Source organism: Macaca nemestrina, chromosome 1 (genome assembly GCF_043159975.1).
Source record: "Macaca nemestrina isolate mMacNem1 chromosome 1, mMacNem.hap1, whole genome shotgun sequence".
Lineage (NCBI taxonomy): Eukaryota > Metazoa > Chordata > Mammalia > Primates > Cercopithecidae > Macaca > Macaca nemestrina.
Genome location: NC_092125.1, coordinates 202,890,307 through 202,896,703, shown reverse-complemented (window position 1 = coordinate 202,896,703; position 6,397 = coordinate 202,890,307).

Genomic DNA, 6,397 nt, shown 5'->3' with positions numbered 1-6,397 from the left:
TCCGCCAGCCTTGGCCTCCCAAAGTCCTGGGATTACAGATGTGAGCCACCAGGCCCAGCCTAATTTTTGTATTTTTAGTAGAGATGGGATTTTGCCATGTCGGCCAGGCTGGTCTCAAACTCCTGACCTCAGGTGATTCGCCTGGTTCAGCCTCCCAAAGTGCTATTATAGCATAAGCCACGGCACCTTAAAGCCACTTTAAAAGTGTTTATAACTTTTAAACCAGAAGAAGAAAGCTTTGTTGTGAAAAGAACAAAAACAATGTACAGTAAATAGGAGATATAAAATATAGCAGAAAAAAGTCTTAAGAGTAATTCCAATAAATATAGAAGGGTTAAACTTACCACTAAATACAAGAATGCTATGATGGGGCTGGCTGGGTGCAGTGGCGCACTCCTGTAATCCCAACATTTTGGGAGGCCAAGGCAGGTGGATCACTTGAGGTCAAGAGTTGGAGACAAGCCTGGCCAACACAGTGAAACCCCATCTCCACTAAAAATACAAAAATTAGCCTGGGTGTGGTGGCACACACCTATAATCGCAGCTACTTTGGAGGCTGAGGTGGGAGAACCCGGGAGGTGGAGGTGCAGTGAGCCGAGATCACACCACTGCACTCCAGCTTGGGAGACAGAGCAAGACTCCGTCTCAAACAAAACAAACAAACAAACAAAAACTATGATTGGGTAAGATTATAAGAGGGATGGTTAAAAAATAAATACCACCTAAATATGAACCTAAAGAAAGCTAGTATAAAAATGTAAATATGTAATATAATAAACTTAAGTTTAAAAATACCAATAAGGGCTACTCTGTATGATAGCATACAAGTGCATATGGCTGGGCACAGTGGCTCACGCCTGTAATCCCAGCACTTTGGGAGGCAGACGCAGGCGGATCACCTGAGGTCAGGAGTTCAAGACCAGCATAGCCAACATGGTGAAACCCCGTCTCTATTAAAAATAATAATAATAATAGTAATAGCCAGGTGTGGTGGCACTTGCCTGTAATCCCATTTACCTGGGAGACTGAGGTAGGAGAACTGCTGGAACCCACGAGACAGAGGCTACAGTGAGCTGAGATCACACCACTGCACTCCAGCCTGGGTGACAGAGAGACACTCTGTCTCAAAAAAAAGAATAAAAAAATGTATACATGTCATTATACAATTTGTCAAAGCTCATAAAATGTGCAACACCAATTGTGAACTCTAATGTAAATATGGACTTGGGGTGGTGATGATGTGTCAATGTAGGTTCATTGATTGTAACAAAATGTACCATTTTGGTGCTAGATGTTGATAGTGGTGGAGGCTGTGCATTTGGAAAGGCAAGGGGTGCATGGGAACTTTCTGTACTTTCTGCTCAATTTGCTGTGAGCCTAAAACTGCCATAGAAAATGGACTCTATTTAAAAAATATATGAGGTAGGCCCAGCACGGTGGTTCACGCCTGTAATCTCAGCACTTTGGGAGGCCAAGGCAGGCGGATCACCTAAGGTTGGGAGTTTGAGACCAACCTGACCAACATGGAGAAGTCCCATCTCTACTAAAAACACAAAATTAGCCGGGCGTGGTGGCACATGCCTGTCATCCCAGCTACTCAGGAGGCTGAGGCAGGAGAATTGCTTGAACCCGGGAGGCGGAGGTTGTGGTGAGCTGAGATTGTGCCGTTGCACTCCAGCCTGGGCAATGAGAGCAAAACTCCACCTCAAAAAAAAAAAAAAACTATGTGTATATATGTGTGTGTGTGTGTGTGTGTGTGTGTGTGTGTGTGTGTATGTGTGTATATATGTATGTACACACACACATATATTTAATAAGGGTAAAGGGTAAATAAGTATGTTATATATTGATAAAATAAATATATGGGCCGGGCACGGTGGCTCACCCCTATAATCCTAGCACTTTGGGAGGCCGAGGCAGGTGGATCACCTGAGGTCAGGAGTTGGAGACCAGCCTGGCCAACATGGCAAAAACCCATCTCTACTAAAAATACAAAAATTAGCCAGGTGTGGTGGCAGGTGCCTGTAATCCCATGTACTTGGGAGGCTGAGGCAGAAGAATTGCTTGAACCCAGGAGGCAAAGGTTGCAGTGAGCTGAGATCGCACCACTGCACTCCAGCTTGGGCAACGGAGAAAGACTTCGTCTAAAAAAAAAAAAAAAAAAGATAGAGTATATGGCCATCATAAACTTTATTTACTTTTTTACAAACAAGATCTTGCTCTGTCACTCAGGCTGGAGTGCAGTGATGTGATCATAGCTCACTGCAGCCTCACCCTCCTGAGCTCAATCAATCCTCCCATCTCAGCCTCCTAAGTAGCTGGGACGACAGGTGTACACCACCATGCCTGGCGAATTTTTTTTTTTTTTAGACAGAGTCTCACTCTGTCACCAGGCTAGAGTACAGAGTTGCACTCTCGGCTCACTGCAACCTCTGCCTCCTGGGTTTAAGTGATTCTCCTGCCTCAGCCTCCCGAGTAGCTGGGACTACAGGCACCTGCCACCACTCCTGGCTAATTTTTTTTATTTTTAGTAGAGACAGGGTTTCACCATGTTGGCCAGGATGGTCTCGATCTCTTGACCTCGTGATCCATCTGCCTCGGCCTCCCAAAGTGCTGGGATTACAGGCATGAGCCACCGTGCCTCGCCAATTTTTGTCTTTTTAGAAGAAACAGGGTTTCACCATGTTGGCCAGGCTGGTCTCTGACTCCTGGCGTCAGATGATCTGCCGCCTTGGCCTCTTAAAGTGCTGGGATTACAGGCATGAGCCACTGCACCTGGCAGATGCCTGGCTAATTTTTTTTTTTTTTTTTTGGAGCAGGGGAGTAGGAGAGTCTCACTATGTTACCCAGACTGATCACAAACTCCTGGGCTCAAGTGATCTGTTGGCCTCCCAAAGTGCACAGCCCTCTCTCAATCATTTTGGTTATTATATACTTCAGTCTATGTTTCTGTCTCTGGGGTTATTGTGGTTTTTTTTTTTTTTTTTTTCTTTTTTCCCCCTTTCTATTTATCTCATTATTTTTCAACTAGCTTGTCTTTTTTTTTTTTTTTTCGGTAGAGATGGGGGTCTTGCCATAGTACCCAGTCTGGTCTCAAATCTTGGGCTCAAGCATTCCTCCTGCCTTGGCCTCCCAAAGTGCTGGGATTACAGGTGAGAGTTACGGTGCCCAGCTGTTCATGATAAACTATATGTATCAATAACACAGCCTGAGCCAGGTGCAGTGGCTCACGCCTGTAATCCCAGCACTTTGGAAGGCTGAGGCGGGCAGATCACGAGGTCAGGACATCGAGACCATCCTGGCTAACACGGTGAAACCCTGTCTCTACTAAAAATACAAAAAATTAACCAGATGTGGTGGCAGGCGCCTGTAGTCCCAGCTACTCTGGAGGCTGAGGCAGGAGAATGGTGTGAACTCAGGAGGTGGAGCTTGCAGTGAGCTGAGATGGTGCCATTGCACTCCAGCTTGGGCAACAGAGCAAGACTCTGCCTCAAAAAAAAAAAAAGAAAAGAAGAAAGAAAGAAAACCACAAATCCTGTACTTGAAACTAAACAACGTTATTAAAAAACTATTGAGTTAAGATAATTATACAGGAGGCTGGGCATGGCAGATCGTGCCTGTAATTTCAGCACTTTGATAGGCAGAGGTGGGCGAATCACTTGAGGTCAGGAGTTTGAGACCAGCCTAGCCAACATGGTGAAATCTTGTCTCTACTAAAATACAAAAATTAGCTGGTCATGGTGGCACACACCTGTAATCCCAGTTACTTGGGAGGCTGAGGCATGAGAATTGCTTGAACCCAGGAGGCAGAGGTTGCAGTGAGCTGAGATTATGCCACTGCACTTCAGCCTGGGTGACAGAGCTAGACTCCTCTAAAAAAAAAAAAAAAAAGACAATTGTAGAGGAAATTGCTTAGAAATGAATAATGAAAACACTACATGTCAAAATTTGTGGGACAGAGCAAAAACAGAATTTGGGGGAAAATATGAAATTTAAATACATTTTTTAGGAGACAAAATTGTTCAGAATGAACAGGCTAAGGACTTCAATCAAGAAATAAAAAGTTACAGAGCCAGCCTAAAGGAAAAAGAAAGGAAACCCATGTGGATTCTTATAAGCAAAAGCCAAGAGAATATTAACACAAGAATTAAAACTGCAAAATATTCGTTGGCTGTTATTCTCTGTGGAGATGCCCCTGGTCAATTATATGATCTTGCAGAATATTTTTTAAAGTGTAGAAAATTACTAGACACATCTGTTTAGCGAAAATATGTATATAAGCACGATTATTCAGTGGACACTGTGACTCTGTTTGTGATATTAAAGATATATTATCCAGACTGGGTGCGTTGGCTCACACCTGTAATCCCAGCACTTGGGGAGGCCGAGGCAGGTGGATTGGTTGAGCCCAGGAATTCAAGACCAGGCTCAAATGATTCACCTGCCTCGGCCTCCCCAAGTGTTGGGATTACAGGTATGAGCCACCGTAGCTGGCCAATTGTTTTTTTGTAAAGATGGGGTCTCACTAATTGGCGCAGGCTGGTCAACCTATTATTATTATTATTATTATTATTATTATTATTATTTGAGATAGCATCTGGCTCTGTGGCCCAGGCTGGAATGCAGGCCCAAGATCACAGTTCACTGCAGCCACGACCTCCTGTGCTCAAGCAATCCTCTGCGTAGCTCAGACGTATTTTATATATATATATAAATGTTTTGTTTTGTTTTGTTTTTTGAGATGGAGTCTCACTCTGTTGCCCAGGCTGGAGTGCAATGGCACAATCTCGGCTCACTGCAACCTCTGCCTCCTGGGTTCAAGCGTTTCTCCTGCCTCAGCCTCCTGAGTAGCTGGGATTACAGGTACACGCCTCCACACCCGGATAATTTTGTATTTTTAGTAGACATGGGGTTTCTCCATGTTGGTCAGGCTGATCTCAAACTCCTGACCTCATGATCTGCCCACCCCGGCCTCCCAAAGTGCTGGGATTACAGGTGTGAGCCACTGTGCCTGGCTATATTTTTTAAGCTCAGAAAACTGAGAGTAGAATCTTAACTTGTTTTTTATACCATGGTATAAAATGTTTGGTATAAAAATGTTTTTTACCAAAAATCTACAGCAAATATTACATTTAATGGAGACTTTTTTGGCACATTTCTTTTAAAACCGAAAACAGAGGCCAGAGGCCCAGCATAATGGTGCCGGCTTACGGTCCTAGCAACTCATGAGGCTGAGGTGGGAGGATCGCTTGAGCTCAGGAGGTCGAGGGTGCATTGAGCCAAGATTGTGGCACTGCACTCCAGCCTGGGAGACAGAGAGGGGCCATATCTTTGCAACTTTTTTTTGTTTGTTTTGTTTTGTTTTTTGTTTTTTTTAAACAGAGTCTCCCTCTGTTGACCAGGCTGGCATGCAATGGCATGATCTCAGATCTTGGCTCACTGCAACCTCCGCCTCCTGGGTTCAAGTGATTCTTATGCCTCAGCTTCCAGAGTAGCTGGGATTATAGGCACCCACCATAACACCTGGCTAATTTTTGCATTTTTAGTAGAGACAGGGTTTCAACATGTTTTTCAGGCTGGTCTCAAACTCCTGACCTCAGGTAATCCACCTGCCTCAGCCTCCAAAAGTGTTGGGATTACAGATGTGAACCACCACGCCTGGCCTGCAAATTTTTTTTAAGTGACAATAATAATAAAGAAAATAACCAGGATGCCCAATCACCACTCTTGTTTACCACATGACTACAGATCTGGGCAATGCTGTGAGGAAAGACAAAGGACTTAAAACAGATAAGGTTTCAGCGCAAACGTGGTGGCTCACAACTGTAATCCCAGCACTTTGGGAGGCTGAGGCGGGTAGATCACTTGAGGCCAGGAGTTTGAGACTAGTCTGGGCAACATGGCAAAACCCCATCTCTACAAAAAATACAAAAATTAGCTGAGCGTGGTGGTGTGTGCCTGCAGTCCCAGCTACTAGGGAGGCTGAGGCATGAGAATTGCTTGAACCTGGGAGGCGGAGGTTTCAGTGAGCCAAGGTAAACCAAGATTGGGCCACTGCACTCCAGCCAGGGTGACAGAGTGAGACTCTGTCTCAGAGAAAAAAAAAAAAGGATAGGGGGCCAGGCACGGTGGCTCATGCCTGTAATCCCAGCACTTTGGGAGGCTGAGGCAGGTGGATCACCTGAGATCAGAAGTTCAAGACCAGCCTGGCCAACATGGTAAAACCCTGAAACTCCAATTCTACTCGGATGTGGTGGTGTGTGCCTGTAATCCTAGCTACTAGGGAGGCTAAGGCAGGAGAATCGCTTGAACGAGGAAGGTGGAGGTTGCAGTGAGCCAAAATCATGCCACTGCACTCCAGCCTCAGTGACAGAGTGAGACTCTGTCCAAAAAAAAA